The 17,723-nt window shown below is 46.1% G+C and overlaps 1 protein-coding gene across 3 annotated transcripts in view; it reads right to left on the bottom strand.

Annotated features, from left to right (window-relative positions):
- HRH1 (histamine receptor H1) overlaps positions 1-17,723 on the bottom strand; it is a 73,611-nt gene that overhangs the window by 15,887 nt on the left and 40,001 nt on the right. Inside the window, exon 1 of one of the 3 annotated variants that reach the window (XM_059161744.1) lies at positions 1,797-1,847. The exons of the other annotated variants lie outside the window; for them this stretch is intronic. The gene's annotated coding sequence lies outside the window, so the exon portion shown is untranslated. Of the gene's footprint in view, positions 1-1,796; positions 1,848-17,723 lie in introns of those variants that run through there. 3 annotated transcript variants of the gene reach the window in all.

The following is a 17,723-nucleotide window of genomic DNA, read 5'->3' as shown; positions in this document are numbered from 1 at the left end:
TATGCTAATTCATAGGAACTATTAATTAAGCAATAATGCAGTACCAGGTGTTATGCTAGGCCACGCTGCTGGAGATGAAAACATGAGTAAGACTCTCACTTCTCCCCCTGTTCCAATGTGCCTTTGGGAAAGCTGGGGCTGTGTCCTTGTTCGTCCAAGAACTTTCTGTCCTGCTGGTTAATTGGCCAGTACCAACAGCAATCATCTCCCCAGTGGCTGACAGCAAACCTTCCTCCTGGCTGCTTCCTTCAGCAAATGTAAGGACAGACTATATAAATTCCCAGAGAGAAAGTTCCTGGAGGGTAGGAGTGAGTGAACTGAGCAAAAAGAAAGTGGTCCTGTCTAGATCTCTCCAAGCACTGCAGAAGTTACTGGTGAATCTCACAGGTGGCCAACTCAGGTGAGTCTCACAGGAGAAACCCTGTGCTACTTAAATAAACTTCCTTCTGGGTGTGTATTTACACAAAGAAAGTCAAAGGCCTTAGGATATGATTAAGATCTGAACTACCTCACACTTAAAGAGAACTTCCTTCCCAGTTGCTGCCTTCTCATATTCAGAGCTGCTTTAAGATTTGTACCACAGATTACTGAAAAGCAGAGATAATAACCATTTGTGCCATTGCTGTTCTGGTTCAGACTTTGATAATATCTCTCCTCCACTTTTTTTTTTAAACTTATAATGTATTATTTGCCCCAGGGCTACAGGTCTGTGAATCATCAGGCTTACACATTTCACAGTACTCACCATAGAACATACCCTCCCAAAGTCCATAACCCAGCCACCCGTATCCCTACCCCCCCAACCCCCAGCAACCCTCAATTTGTTTCATGAGATTAAGAGTCTCTTACGGTTTGTCTTCCTCCCGGTCCCACCTTGTTTCATTTTTTCCTTCCCTACCCCCTACAACCCCTCACCCTGCCTCTCAAATTCCTCATATAAGAGAGATCATATGATAATTGTCTTTCTCTGATTGACTTATTTCGCTCTCTGTTCCACTGTTTTAACAGTTTCCAAATTGGTCATCCTGATTCTGATCTGGGTGCCCTCGGCCCATCCTACATGCAGCAGCCAGATAATCTTTCTAAAAAACCACGCCTCCAATCACCTCTTTCTCTTACGGAAACTCTAATGGCTTGCCATGGCTGTCCGGCCACAATTGGATACACTGGGTAATCCTCCTATGTGTAATACAAGGATAACCCAAATGAAACGGGGCTGTTTTGTACCCAGTCTAACCATGGTACTATATTCAGAAGAAATTCAACTCTAACATCCAGGAAGAAAACAAATGGGAAATAACTTAAACCTCTTCTGAAGACTCTTAAAAAGGCAAAAAAAAAAAAAAAAAAAAAAAAAAATCCTAAAGCACCTCTTGTCCCATCTATTACCCTACTGTGCCACTTCCTGGGTCATCTGCCTGCCATTGAATCTCCTCTTCTCTTCTCAAAAACTGTAGTCTGCCCTTCTACTCTACCTTTCTCCCATCCACACTCCAATCTTTCTGACCTGTTGAAGTCAACTTGCATTTTTAACAGAAATCCACTTTGCTTTCCTGATGTTTTCTTTACTCATAAATTACTCCAATCAGCACAAGAGAAGCCCAAGAGACAAGCATTCAAAAACAGATTGCACTCTGGAAACTGAGAGACAGGGACAGGGACCAGCAGTGGCATATTAAAACCTTTGACCTCACACAAGAGCCTTTTCCATTGGGATGTACCCAATTTCCTGTGTGGCCTCCTCTCCTGCAATTCCACGTTGCCTCCATAAACCTGGCTCTCAAGCATCCCCGTACCTTTCCAAATGCTGTTGCCTCTACGGGGGCTGCCTGTTTCTTCCCTCTCAGCCTGACAACATATCCAATTAATTATTTACAACCAGCTCTGATGTCACTTCCTCTAACACTTTCTCAGTTCCACGAGACAGAGTCCATTGGCTTCCTTCTCTAGGGCTTTTCTGAACTTTGTACAGATCTCAGTTATAACCCCTGTCAAGCTGGGTTGTAATTTCTTAATTACTGACCAGACTTTTCATTAGACTGTAGGTGCCAAATTTAAGTCTGAGTCATCTCTGTGTCCTCAGCCCCAAGAACCAGGGAGCTGCACAATAAACAGTTACCGAATTCTCTAGAAATATGCTCCAGCTATGAGGGCTGTAGAAAAGCATTTCCCAGTGTTCTCCCCTCTGCTCATTAGCCTGGGAGCTCATATCACAGTGGAGCTTGAGAGATCGGTGCTGGCACTTACATGGCTACATCTGATCAGCCCTCCAAAGGGGTGTCTGTCCCTCTCTCTGACCCCAGCCAGGCCTGGTTCTCGCCTAGTTGAAATAAATGAAGTTAAGTGCAGACCAGCAATTAGGCATGGGAAGGCAATAAAGTCACGCGGACTTGAAAGGAAGAAGTCAAACTTTTCAATTTGCAGATGATAGGATCTTATATCTAGAAAATCCCAAGGGTTCTACAAGAAAATGATCAGAGCTAATAAATGAATATGGGGGCCCTAAGTCCTTATTTGGGTGGGGGCCCTGCTGCCTCCGAGAGCGACCTCCCATGGCATTTGCCAGCACACCTTCTTCTCCATTGCTTGTACCCCCAGCACATGTCGTGCCCCGTGCAAGGCTGCCTGCTTTGCCCTCAGGGACCTAGGCTGTGCCTTTGCCTGGAAGGCTTCTCTCCCACCACCGCCTTATCTGTAAACTTGGGAAATGAGAGCTACATCTATGGAAGCTGAGAGAGTTTGTTATGCATAGTCTCATTTAAACCTTATGGGAACCTGGTCAGGAAGGAACTATTATTATCACCCATGATTTTTAGTGGGTAGGGACAGAGGAAGAGGGAGAGAGAGAATCTCAAGCAGATTCCCCACTGAGTGTGGAGCCCGACACAGGGGTTGATCTCACGACCCTGTGATCAAGACCTGAGCTGAAATCAAGAGTCGGACACTGAACCCACTTCACCACCCAGGCACCCTGTCCACCCATGTTTTTCAGATAAGACTCTGTTCCTGTCCTTTGCCCAAGCTCCACAGCTACATGTCTATCTCCCCAGTTTCTGAGCCCAGGGTATGGGTGTTAAAAGAGAAGCTGACTGTTAGTACCCCAGCCCATCAGAACAACTACACTACCATTGGCATATAGGATTAATGGACGATTTTAAGGAGAAACTGATCGTGTTCACAGTGGCATTATTCAACAGGTGGAAGCAACCCAAGGGTCCATCAACAGAAGAATGAATAAACAAAATATGGTCTATTCTTATAATGAAATATAACCTCAGAAAGGAAGGAAATTCTGATCCTTGCTACAACAAAAATGAACCTAGAGGACATTGTACTAAGTAAAATAGCCAGTCATAAAAGACATACTGTGTGGTTCTAAGAGCACATTTATAGAAATGTCGAGCACATTTATTTAGAGCTTATTATAGAAAGTCTAGTGATGGTTGCAGCAGCTGGGGGAAACAGGAATGGGGAGTTGGTGTTTGATGGATACAGAGGTTCAGTTTTTTAAGATGAAAGAGGTTCTGGCCAAGCAACTCCTTGGGACACTCTGGGGTGGGGTGTCTAATACAAAAGGATTTGTCAGTTGAAGTGGACCTTTAGACGGAATCTTCCTGGGAATTCAAGGCAGATTGAATGTGAGTTCCTGGTAGATGTCAGGGTGCTCAATGAATTGTTACATTTTACATTTTCTTATAAACTCATATTCCCACCTCCAGATACTTCAGGGAGCAGCAACCCTTGATTCATCTGCCTTGATTTCTCCTCTCAGTTCAGTCAAAAAATCAGGAGTTTGTCATCTCTCTTCTGCTCCCAAGGAAGCAGGATTGTGTAGGACACCGGCTAGGAAAAGTGACCCTTAGAGAGGCAGGGAACCCTTCCCAGGTAATTACCCTCCACTTGTCTGTTCTTTAAGCCCACATGACCTGGTGAAGGCAATAGAGGCAAACAAAGCTTACAGGACGCAGCCCAAGCCTAGAAGAGTAAAAGCAGCGCCATTTCCCCTACATAAAACACCAGAAAGCAATTTACTGTCTCGGCCTTGTGTCTCCGGTGCATTATCACCTGCCACGGGCAGGCTTGGGAAACATCGGGGTTTCCACACCTCTCACTGCCTGCTGTTTCCCAGGGCCACTGGGTGCTCCGCGTGTTTGGAGGTAACACAAGTATGGGCGGGCTCAGCCCAGAGCACCCCAGGTCCCAGCAAGCAGCCTACCAATATCAGCTACAGTTCTTACCAGAGATGGGATTTTCAGGAGAATCAGGAGGTATCAGACCTCAGAGAAAGGACTCTGCCAAGATCACAAAGCAAGTCAGGGGGAGAGGTGGACAGAGATGGAGACAGCATTCAGGGCTTCTGATACCCAAGTCCGCTTCTTTCTAGGACCACCAACTCACACTGACAGATCTTACAAGGGTCTGGGTGTGGATGACATGCATTCTTTTACTAAATGGCCAGCACATGCTAGGAGCTAAGTGCTATTACAATTTCCTTTCCAGATAAGGAAACGAAGGCTGGGAGAGGTTGAATAACTTGCCAAAGGTCAGAGAGCTGGCAGAAGGCAGACGGTGAACTTCCATCTGATTGTATCCAATACCTCTTCCTTTCTTATTTTAAGTGTGTGTATGTTTTTTTCTTTTTTTAAAAAACAAAACATGAATACAGGAAACAACACTAATGTAATGGGTTTACTCAATAGATGATTGTAAGATACATACCACCAAGGTCAAGAAAGAGGACTTTGCCCCCACCCCAATCCCTGAAGCAAGCCTGACCAGTCCCTGAACTCTCTGCCTCTTTGCTCACGCTTGTTCCTTTTTCCTGCACCACCGTTCTATAAAATCAGTACTGACCTACTGAGATCCTGCCCAACCCAGAGGCCCAGCTCAAAGGCTACCCCTCCTGAGACGCTTTCCTGATTCCTACTACCTGGCCCGGTCAGAACCTCTGTCATTTCTCAACAGGACAGCCCTTTGCACACCTCTCTCATTTTCTTTAGTACATTCTATTTGAATTTGTTGGTCTAAATAATAACTATCTAAGGTCAATCATCATTATTGAGAACTTTAACTGTGCTGGTCACCATGCAAAGAACTTACATGCATTGTCTAATTTAACATGTAAACCTCTATAACCATGTCCATTTTAAAGACCTGGAAACTGAGGCTCAGAGATACTAAGATGTTCAAGGTCACAGAGTTAGCAAGGAACAAAGCCAGGCATGCATGCATGCATGTATTCATTCATTCATTCCATAAATCATTATTTAGTAAGGGCCTATAATATACTAGACATATACTAGATATTGGGAAAATAGCAGGAATCAAGTCAGACAAAGTTCCCATCCACAAAGAGCTATCATTCTAGCGCAGAGATACAGTTCATTAAAAAAAAAAAAAAAAAAAAAAAAAAAAAAAAAGTAAATACTACATTAGGTGATAACAAATGCTTTGAGAAAACAAGGGGAATATTATATCTGAGGTAGGTGTGCTATTGGATAAAGGATGGTCAGGGTGATGTGACATTTGAGCAGAGGCCTAAAGGAAGCGAGGGAATGAATTACACAAAGATCTGGGAGAAAGAGCATGACGGGAGGAGGGAACAGCCTGGGCAAACGCCCTGGGGTGGACACATCCTTGATATGTTTGATAAACACCCAGGATATCAGTATGGCTGGAGCTGAGTGAGAAATGGTAGCAGAAAGGTGGTAGAGATGAGATCATCTGGGGCCTTAAAGACGTGCTAGATACTTTGGTTTTGACTTTGATTGAGACAGGGAGCCACTGGAAGATGGTTCCTAGAACCCATGTTCTTCATTACTATGCTATACTTTCTGATTGTTACTTGAATGAGTGCCAAAAGGTACTTGCAGACATTTTCTCATTGAAACCAGCAGGATGGCAGCCAGACAGCCCAAAACAACAAGAGATGGAAGATCTGAGCTAACGGGGCTGGCATAACCATCCCCTTGCTAGTCAGGAGGATCTGCGGCCCCCACAGCACAGGACTGGTTGGGGTTCTGGGGTGACTTGAGTGTGTCCTCTAACTGGATTGGCGATGTGTAAACTTCTCAGGCCTGTTCCTGGGGAGGTCTCAGCCCCTCCATGAAATGTGTCCTTTGCTTGAAAGAGGCAGAGAGAAAAAGGCAACATCTATAGTGACTCACCAGAGAGAAATGAAAATTCTGTCCAGGCTGGAAAACAATCAATTTGGAAGTCACACATATACACACATATATATATATCTTTTTTTCTTCCTCCTTCTCATTAGAAATATGGCAGAGCCTTCTCACACACACTGTCTCACAGCATGACAAAAACCATCTCCTGAAATTCCTGCCTTCCTTCCTGCTGCAGTTCTCTCTGAGATAAAAATACAACCCCAGTATGTGGCCAGGCCCCCAAACCACCCCCCTCCCTGCCCTGTCCAACTGAGAAGTGCTGTCTGACAGTAGCGTGGAAGCGCTGGTGGTCCTAGGACCGTCCTGTGGTTGCAAACCCACCAACTATCCCCCAACTTTGGAGTGCATAGGAACCTCTGAGGAGACTCTTAAAAGGCAGATTCCAGGGAACTGGACCCGGGAGGTCTGGCATGAGGCCCAGAAGCTGAGTCTTTAATAAGGAGTCCTCAGTGATTCTGATGTTGGTAGTCTGAGAAACACTGACCCAAGCCCCATGAATAGCTCCAAGAGCCCAATCTTTCTGCATTGAACCTTCCAGGAAGTGGCCCCAAATCCTTTCTCACACCGCAAGTAGCACGTTTTGGCTCCCGACACGGGTGGGAACTCTCCTGGGTAAATCTGAGCAGAGGAGAATCTTGAAATCCCAGTCTTTGCTGATGTTCCTGACTTGAGCTACCAACAACATGCAGGGTTTGCTCTCTGGGTCCTTCTCAGGAAGACCCATGCCCTGAAACTGCAGCTGCCCTGAGGACAGGCATATCTGAGAGGGTGCCAGACCTGCCTTCCTCTAAAAGGAAAACAAGGTCTAATCCTGATTATGAAATGCTGTTTCATCTCTCAATTTGCTGAATTTACATGTTGGCAATAGGTACTCCCCTAACAGTTGGAAACTAAAAAGCTCAATGGGCAACATTTATTATTATAATCGCTGGAATAAGGGGCCACCAGCTAGAGCTCCTGGCTGGCACCCCTTCCTCGGGATTTACAATAGTGGTTTGAGAGCCCTGTTAGCTGCTTGCTTCAGGCACCAGATTTGCTAATTAAAATTCTCCCATGGTGCATTCAAGTTCATTTATGTCTGTGCTCAGTTGTCACCTTCCTTGTCTATTTTGTCTAACGAATTCTTCCCCAAGCTTTCTCTCATTTCTAACCTCTTAGTTTACTTTATTTTTCCTCTTTTGTTTTCTTTTTTTTTCTTCTTCATAGCACCCAGCATTACTGGAATCACTTTATTTGCTGGCTACTTTATCTTCTATCTCAATCCCCCTAGCAGGTTAGCTCTTTGGGAGCTGGGCTTTTATCTTGTTCACCGCTGGATTTTGATGCTTGGCACGTAATAGGTATTCCATTGATATTTGCTGAGTGCATGGATAAGTGAACAGATGATGTTATTATACTCTGAGAGTCCACAGAGCTATCTCGAACTCCAAGGTGCTCTACTCATGGGATCCTGGGGTCTTTGGGGGTACTAAATGAATATACCAAAAATAATAAATTTGTTCAGTGCTTACTACATACCAGCTGCACACAATATTTCATTTTGTCCTCAAGGCAGTTTTGCAGGGTGGGGATTATGAACCCCATTTAAGGGATGGAAAACCAAAGCCAAAGGCACAGAGCTAGTATGGGGGAGGGGGGATTCAAATCCAAAACAACTAAGGCTAAGGCTTTACTCTACCTGTTAACAGCTGGACTGGGTGCTATCTGCCTTATGTTGACACAGGGATAGGATCCAGAGGTGGACAAGAAATTTTACCTACAGTCTACCCCGCCATGTAGTAGAATGACAATGGGCAGGGGCCTGGAGTCAGCCTCCAAATCTGAGCTCCAGCTCTTATTAGTTGAGCCTCAGGATCCTCCTCTGTAAAATGGAGCTAATAATCCTTTCCTTGGAGGGATGTCAACTGAGACAATACATAGAGAGTGTACCAAACAGAGAGCCTGGCATCTAGCTAGCACTTAATAAACAATTGAGTTTATTGGCTACTGTGGGAGAGAAAAAAATCACATTAAAAGCGTTGCTCTAGCCCTCTGGTTCCCAAACTTCTCTTCATGGAAGATGCCATAAATCGAATGCTGTGTCCCCCTGATTCATATGATGAAACCCTAACTGCCAATGTGATGGCATTTGGGGATGAGGCTTTCAGGAGGTAATTCAATTTAGATGCAGTTGTGAGAACGGAGCCCCCATGATGGGATGAGTGCCTGTATAAGATGAAGAAAAGACACCAGAGGGTCCTCTCTCCACCATGTGAGGACACAGTGAGAAGGTGGCTGTCTGCAAGCCAGGAAGAGAGCCCTCGCCAAGAACCTGACCATATGGATACTCTGATCTCAGACTTCCTATCCTTCAGAACTGTGAGAAGGACACATTTGTTGTTTATGCATCCAGTCTGCAGTATTTTGTTGTGGCAGCCTGAGCTAAAACAAGAGATTCTGGAAGTCACAGGGCTATTATTAGGGAAACACTGTAAAATATGATAGATTAAATTTCTTCATACAGATCAGAAGCTGTTTTACTACCAGATCAGATATGCCAAGAAAAGAATTAAGAATCTCTACACAATTAAAACTTACCATCACAAATAAATAATTTCCAAATCTCTTTGTTAAGTACAGTTGACCCTTGAATGACATTGGGCACTGAACCCCTGTGCTGTTGGAAATCCATGTATGACTTTTGACTTCCCCCAAACTGAACTAATAATAGCCTATGGTTAGCTGGAAGCCTTATTGGTAACAGTGAACAGTCAATCAAACCATATTTTATTTATCTATTTATTCATTTTTAAAGATTGTATTTATTGACAGAGAACACAAGCAGGCAGAGACAGAGGGGGAAGCAGGCTCCCCACTGAGCAGAGAGCCCGATGCAGAACTCGATCCCAGGACCCTGAGATCATGACCTGAGCCAAAGGCTGAGGCTTAACCCACTGAGCCACCCAGGCACTCCTAACCCATATTGTATATGTGTCTTATATACTGTATTCTTACAGTAAGCTAGAGAAAAGAACATGGTAAGAAAGTCATAAAGAAGAGAAAATATTTTCACAGTACTCTGGTATCTTCATCTTATACAGGCACTCATCCCATCATGGGGGCTCCATTCTCACAACCGCACCTAAATCGAATTACCTCCTAAAAGCCCCATCTCCAAATGTCATCACATTGGCAGTTAGGGCTTCAACATATGAATCAGGGGGACACAAGCATTCGATTCGTGGCATCTTCCATGAAGATATGTTTGGGAAACAGAAGGCTAGAGCAATGCTTTTAATGCTTTTAATGTGAGTTTTGTCTAGCTATTTACATTCTTAGAAAACCAGAAGCTATATGAACAACAGCTATCACGGGATTGGTTAAGTATGGGCTCATAAGAACACTAAGAACATACGCAGCTGTTAATAATGATGTGGATGTGGGAAGATGTTCGTAGCTGTCAAATTAAGAAGGTTACAGAATGATACGTAACTGTATTATGCGAAATCAGATGAGTGTGTATCCTTGGAGAAAAGGTGCCTGAAAATTCGTAGTTGGTTTTTCCTTGGTAGAAGGATGTTAAGTGACTTTTTAAAAAAGCGTTAGATTTTTATTTAATCGATAGTATTGTGTCAGGACAAGTTATGCAAAAAAAGAAAGTCAACTTAAAATTGATTTCAAGAATAGTGTTAAGGGAAGAACAGGTAGAGCAGGGAGTAAAGAGACATAAATATATTGCAAAGGGAGTGTGAAAGTTTGAAATACAGTTTTAAATTCTTCTTTGCCTTGCTCTTGTGTGTGTTCCACAAAGTGGAAAAACTGTTCTCACCTTTAAATAATAAATTACTGAGTGAGGAAAACTCCTTCTGTTTATCCACTAATCTAGTTTTGGTGGCCCACCACACCCACCCTTCTTGACAGCTCTCAGGGCACAGGTTAGACAGACCCACTGGACATGCAGGGATGGCCACTCTCCTTCCTTGGGTCTTGCAGTGGCTCCCCATCCCCCAACCCTTCAAATGAGGGGAGCAGTGGGTACATATTGAAGGTTCCCTGGGTACCTACTGAAGGTTCCCTTTGTAAAGACTGCTAATCTTTTGTGCATCTTCTTAAAACCACACTGGAAGGGAAACTTTTTGATCACTACCCTCCTCCATTTTATAGATTATGAAACCAAGGCTCAGAGAAGTAAAGAGTCTTATCTAAGGTCACACAGCCAATAAGTAGAAAAGCTCAGACTCCAGCCCAGGTCTGTCTGAGTCCTGAACATCTCACTCTAAATCTCTGTTGAGTTCTGTCTTAACTTGGCCTGGGAGGCTTAGCATGATCTTGCTTCTATCTGCCTTTCCTGCCTCCTCCCACACCCTGCCTATCACTGCAGCTCCATGCCCACCATCTACCCCGACCCCTAACTTCAATACATTCAAGTGTCTCACACCTCCCTGTCACTGTTCCTTCTGTCCCTACCTCCAGGAATGCCTTTTCCCCTGCAAATCTCCAGAGACTTCCACCCATCCTTCAATTCCCCAGCCTAGAGCTCCCCCACACCCCACTCCTCCAGGTTCCCTCCATCACAGCATTTCCACTCTGCTGGCATTGTCTGTCCTACTGTCTGCTCTTTCCTACAAATCTATATGCCCGTAGAGGTTATAGACAGGGCTTTCTGCCCCAGGCACTGTGCACAGCGTCTGGCCCCCAGCAGGTACCTGGGAACTGTAGAGGGACTTGACCCGAGGGCTTACAATTCAGGTTAGGAACCAGACAGACACAGTTTGAGTTCCATTTCCGTACCACACCAGCTGAATGACCCTGACACCTGGAGCACAGTAGAGTGAGCAAGTCACTCTACTCTGAGCCTCAGTTTCTGCATCTGTAAATTGTTGTTGGGACGAAATAACATAATGATAGGCAAAGAGCTTGACATAGCAAACCCATAACAAATCCTAGCTATGCTCATGATGATGTCAGTTGAGTAACTTATTTATAAATGAATCTGGCCACAGGGGCAGGGGGAGCCAGGTGGCAGGAGGACGGTGAGTCAGCTACTGAAGTCCAGGCCAGCAGGCCGGTTTTGGTATCCATAAATGGGAAAACCACCAAGCAGCAATCTGTGTCAAAGGTCACTGCTTTGCAGCCAGGTGGACCACAGGGACAGGGCATCCAGGACCCTAGTAAAGTCCCACTCCAAGACAACAGACCTCTGACAGCCACAGAAAGAAGTTTGGGAGCCTAGGGTTTGGAGGCAGAACCCCCACCCAAGCAGAGTGTGGAAAAGTGGCCAAGCTACTGAAAATGCCCCACATTCACGCGCCAGGGGTCTTGCTAAGTGCTTTCCATGCATCATCTTACTTTGTCTTCACAGCAACCCTAACGGGTGATACTATTTGTGTCCCATTTCACAGAGGAGGAAACTAAGGTCCAGACAGATTAACAAACTTGCCCGAAGACCCAGCTGGTGAGGGTGGAGCCAGGATTTGAAGCCAGGCAGTCTGATTCCAGAAAACTGCTCAGATCTTCCAGCCCCACATCGAGGGACCTGGGCAGGCCAGAGTCCATGGGTGGGGGCCCAGGGGCCCAGAACCAGGGGATCCCCACGTCAGGGATTATGTGATTTGAGCAGTTTCTGCACAATGTGCTCTACCTGGGGTGGGTTGTGCTTCTCCAGCAGGAAGAATTTATCCCCGGAGAGCGGCCAGAGGCCGTGTCGGGGGTGGCAGTGCATACATTTCACATATTCTCAGCCCTACCTCTTGAGAGGCACTGATGAGAGTCCTGTGTCACCAGTGAAATTGCCTCCAAATTGCCTTCTTCATTAACTGTACAAATTTGCATCTTAATTAGGCTTAATGGAATACAATTACCAGACCCCAAGTTTCTCCCTCTCTGATCCCAAGCAAGGATGCCACAGAGGCAGGCCAGAAGCCAAACACATGGGGCTGAGGAGAACCAGGCTGGGCGCTCCCCGTGGGAAATCTCCCACCTGAAAGAGGAGGGGCCAGGCAGGGGTGGTGGGGGGATGGCAGCCGGGGTGTCCAGGCCCCTAACATGAGAAGCTGAGGTTGGCCTGGGCTTTGGAATTGGATGTGGCAGGAAGCCCGAGTCCACCTCTGACCAGCGGTGGAACTGCAGCTGTGTGCCCTCTCTGAGCCTCAGTTTTGTCTGGCAACAAATGGGATAATAAAAACATTTGCCCCTGGGTGGCTTCTGGAATCAGATGGGATCACAGCGCCTGGCCCAAAACCTAGTATCTAGTTTGTTCTCTTTCTCATGCCCTCTCTTTCTGCACTGTAGACTCAGGAGGTCATGCGGAGCCGATCCCCGTCTACCCTTTCCTGATTCAGTGAGTATGATCTCATATCAGCCCCTCCATGCTCTAGCCACACACACCTCCAAGTCCTTGGAAAGCTCTAAGCTCCTTCCTCCTTCAAGGGCTTTGCAAGTGCTCTTCCCTCTGCTTGGATCATCTGGCCTGTGGCTCTCTGCTTTAATACTTACTCATGCTTCCAATCAGCACTCAAGTGTCACCTCCTCCAAGAAGCCTTCCCCAACCCCGATGACACTCTCCTAACATCCTTTATCTGTGGGATTATTTCACAAGGGTCCCTCTCTTCCCAGCTAGACAATAAGCTCTGTAAGTCTGGGAAACACTTCCATCGTGCCCTCTGCTGTTTCTCCAGCTCCCAGCTTAGGGTTTATCGCATAGGTCCTTCCTTCATGTTTGTTTAATGTGCACACCTCCCTGAGCCTCATTGAATGCATCTGTCAAATGGGAATCATCACCTCACCCTCATTTCACGGTGTTGTGAAATGATTCAACAATATTTGGCACACAATAGGTTCCCATGGAACATCATTCCATGCCCCCATTCCTTTTGATTAAGGAAGAGTCAGAAGCAGCCAGGTAGCTAGCTCAAAGAGCAGTTTGGCTAGGGGAAAGCAGAGCCTAGAGGGAGCCTGGAGGCTGACACCACATACGATCAGGATGGGAAATCTGGAAGGAACTTTAGAAATGATATTGTTAATTTGTTCTCAAAGGCTCCTTTTAATCTTCCCACTATGAAATAATTTCATCTACCACAAAACTACATGAATTAAGGAAAAATCCACTCTCCCAGCTTTGAATTACTCAAAGGCATTCTGTTTTATCCCCTTGGTGCCTGCTCAGTGTGAGGGGAGCCATGTGGAGACAACTTGCCAAGCATTTCCAGCAAAAAGGAAGGCCCGCCGGGGCCTGGGCAGCAGGAAAAATGATTTCCTTTAACTTCCCAAAATGTTAACAACAGCCTTTGGAGGCCGAGGGCAAGGGCCAGAGTTAAGAGTCACCAGGGGACCACACAAAGGGAAAAGCTTTCTGCTTTTATTTTTCCTAGCTAGACCTGCTTCCTGTTGGCAGCTCCACAGGCACATGACAAGGCCTGGTGAGGACAGCTTTCTGCCTGGAAGGCTCCCTTTCAGGGCACAGTGACCGCCTTGGTAACACCATGAACTTACAGATAGCCCTTGTCCCGCAGAGTCTAAGGCTGTGTTGAATCTTCAGCCTGCTTCTTGGAAGGCCCATATCTGACCTGAGGTCCTCGTGAACCTTTATAGAGATTTCCTGCTCTAATCCCCACTCCTATGGCATGCCCCAAACCATGCAGAACTTGGCCACTTCCTGTTGGCTTCTCTCCCACCCACCACCTTCTGCCGCCCTCCACCGTCTCTCTGGTTTCTAGCTGCCCAGTTACCCAACGGCCATAAATGCTGGTGCCCGTTCACAGCCCATGGGCAGGTGCCTGTTCCCCCTGCTTGGCTGCCAAGAGGTCTTCCTCATACAAGAACCTGGTGAACTCCTACACAAGCAGCAGTGTTTCCTCTGCATTCCCCAGCAGTTCCTGCTGTCACCAGAGCCTGCCTGTTGCAGCGCCTCTCACATGGGAGACCAGTGGTTTATCAACATATCTGCCTTCCCTTCTGCACTGGGGACTCCTCTGAGAAACATGCTGTTCTTCCGTGCCCTCTAGCTCCAGCTCAGACAAGTCTGGAAGGCAGGGGTGGGCCTCTGGAGGCTTTTGTATAGCTCAATGGATTCCCTAAAACTGCCCATAGATGTAAAGGGAGCAAGAGCATCTTTCTGGGGAGAGGCCATCAATGGGATCTAGTCCCCCCACAAAGGTAAAGAACCTCCACCCTAGACCCTGAGTGTCTTGATGGAAGAGAATGTGTCTGATTCTTGCCTGTAATGCACAGACTGCACAGAGCAGACCCTTAATAAAAAGTACTATCAAGTCATGGAGGTTTTTTGAGCTGGAGATTTAATCCAACCTTCCCATTTTACAGATGGAAAAGCTGAGCCTACAGCAGGAAAAATGACTTACTCATCTGTCAGCCAGGTGGAATGTTTAGGGAAATGCCTTCTCTCTTATGATAGGAAATAGAGATATTAATATTAACTTATTCGCACTTCCATTTATTCCTCAATCATTTTTCAAGCACCTGCTATGTGCAGGGTATAACTGGGGGGATACAGAAATGACTGACACAAGGCTCTCCTCTTGGGGAGCTTACAAGCAACAGGGAGAGAAGACATACACATGGATTACCAATATACGCAGACAGAAGAGTCCAAAGGAAGGAGGAATGACTTCCTGGGAGGCTGCAGGAGGTTTGGCGGGGAGGTGGGGGGACAGGTGCCACTCTGAGAAGGCTTTGTGTGGAAGTGACATCCAATCTATGCATAAAAGATATCCCAGACCCTCCAGTGCTGGAGCTGGACTCCACGTCCCTGCTCTATTCCCCAACTGGTTCCAGACTATACTCTTTCTCCATGGTACAATGTAATTGTTAGGATGAGTTAGGCTAAAAGTAATAGAAAAATCTCAACTCACTTGGCTTATGTAATAAGAAAATATATTCTCCCTCTAACAAGAAGTCCTGAGGTAGGGCAGATCCAGTGTTGGTTAATTCAACACCTCAAGGACATCATCAAGGACTTCAGTTCTATCTTTTGGCTTGGCCATCCTCAGCATCTGTCAGGAATATCCTCACCTGTCAGGAATACACCTCCTGGTATCAAGATGGCTGCCACTGGCACAGAGGTCACACCCTGACAAGTCAACATCCTGAAGAAAAACCATCCCTTTCTATGTGTGTCTTCCTTAGTGGGAGTGAGTCAGGGAGGGATATTGCAGGCAGAAGGAACAATGTGTGCAAAGGCCCTGAGGGGGAATGAGAGAGATGACTCTTGGGACTGACAGCATGTTTCATGTGTAAGTGCAAGACCTTTGAGTCAACGAGAATTACTTTCCAATCCTGAGGTCAGTACTAATGAGGAATATGACCACAGGCAAACTACTTAACCTTACAGTGCCTGAACTGTTTAACCCATAAATAATACAGGGTTAATAATTTATGTTTAACAGGATGTGTGGCTCAAATAAGGTCAAGTACATAAACCTCCCACCACAGTGTAAATCCTCAGTTATCATAATTATCATATTGTGAGGACAAGACCCTACAATGAAGAGAGATGATGAGAGAGATGGGTGGAGCTCAACTCGCTCCTCCCCATGGTTCTCTAAGGCAGACAGGCTGGACTCGGGCCACCCAATAAGTGGGACAACCTCATGTGACTAGTGAGTCCTTGAATGTGGTGGGTCCGAATTGAGATGGGCTCTAAGTACAAAATACACACACATTTGAAGAGTTAACCCCACAGCCCCAAATGTAAAAAAATCTGATAATCATCTTCATAATTGTTTACAATGGTTCCACATTTACTTTTTAAAATGTGGCTACTAGGATATTTACAATTACATTTCTGGATGGCGTCCTATTTCTACTGGATGGGCTGGGCGAAGTAAATTATCCCACTGCAAATGTCAAGGAACTGAAACACAAACGCATTCAATGCCTGCCTTCTGTGGCTAAGAGGGTACGGTGGGGACAAGGGACACGGCATCAAATCCTTGGCTAGCACTCATTCCACTCACTCTCCTCTCACTCACTTAGCTGATGTCATGGTGATGGCACTCCCCACCCCACCCCCCAGCTCTCTTGTTTTTCAGTCTCTGCTCTGTCCTTATTTTGTCTTCTCCAGATCCCTAGTTTCCTCTTTGCTTAATGAGACCCACTTCTTGGAACCGTTGACAAGTGGCACTCTCGATACACAGACAGGGAGGGAGAGCTATACCAACACCTGGTGACTGTTCTGTGAGAGGTGGACTGAGCCCCAAATACTGGCCTTGTAGCCAGCCCCAGGGGCGGGAGAGGAGCTCATTGGCTGGGTCCCCCAGACCACTGATACTCAAGGGCTCTAAACACACATGGGGCACCTGGGTGGTTCAGTCAGCAAAGCATATGATTTCAGCTCAAATCATGATCTCAGGGTCCTGGGATCCAGCCCTGCATTGGGCTCCCTGCTCAGTAGGGAGTCTGCTTCTCCCTCTGCTCATCCCCCAACTCATGCATTCTCTCTCTCAAATAAAGGAATAAAATATATTAAAAAAAAACATAAAATATGGGCACTTGGGTGGCTCAGTCAGTTAAGCAGCTACCTTCAGCCCATGTCATGATCCCAGGGTCCTGCAATGGAGTCCCACATAGGGCTCCCTGCTCAGCAGGGAGTTTCTGCTTCTCTCTCTGCCCCACCCCCTCCGCCATACTCTTTCTCTCTCTCCCTTACCCTCTCTAGCAAAATAAATAAATAAAATTCTTAAAACAAAACAAAACCCCATAAAATAAACACACATAAAGACATCTACCTTTCCAGGGTACAGTGTCAGGAATCTTTGATGACTACCATTTTCTGTTTGGGGACATCTCCAGCTGGAAGTCTCAGATGCCTGAGACTCAATCCATCTGAGCCATCTCATCACCTGTAGCGAATGCCTCTGATGTCCCACCCATACAACCTTGGTCTACTCTGAGAGCTGTCTATACCACCAGAGAAAGTTTTCTCTTCACCCCCAATGAGGCATGGGATGGAAGTGCTGGAGAGTTAATACCCCAAGAACAAAGCACAACCAGCTTCAGGGGACCATGCTCAGGCATGGCCTAGAGTCTGTCACGGATTACTGCCCACAGCAGTAATCCGTGCACCAACACGCCTTCCATAAGCATTCAAACTTGCCCTGGCTCACTTCCCACTCCTACCTGGAATACCTCCCTAATAAAGTGCTTACCTAAATCCTTGCCTCAAGCTCTGCTTTGAGGAGAACCCAAACTAAGTCATTATCTTTCCCCCAAACTACATCTTGTTCCATGGACGACTGCTCTCCTCTCAGATGCTGTAGCTAGAAAATTGGGAACCACCACTGATTTTCCCCTCCAGCTCACCTCTTATATTCCAACCATCTCTAAGTGCTGTCTGTTCTGCCTTCTAAATGCTTCTCAAGTCCATCCACTTCTCTGTGCCATTTCATTACCGTTTCTGGGCTGGGCCACCATTGTATCTCACCTGGGCAGCAGCTCTAGCGTTCTGTACCCTGCCTTAACTTTTGATCCTGCTGGCTCCTAAATCTGTGCAGATCTGCCAAGCCCCGCCTATATATCTAAATGCTTCCTGGACAACTCCTCTTGGAC

This window comes from Mustela lutreola, chromosome 2 (assembly GCF_030435805.1).
Source record: "Mustela lutreola isolate mMusLut2 chromosome 2, mMusLut2.pri, whole genome shotgun sequence".
Taxonomy (NCBI): Eukaryota; Metazoa; Chordata; class Mammalia; order Carnivora; family Mustelidae; genus Mustela; species Mustela lutreola.
This window is presented reverse-complemented; position numbering and strand designations above follow the sequence as displayed.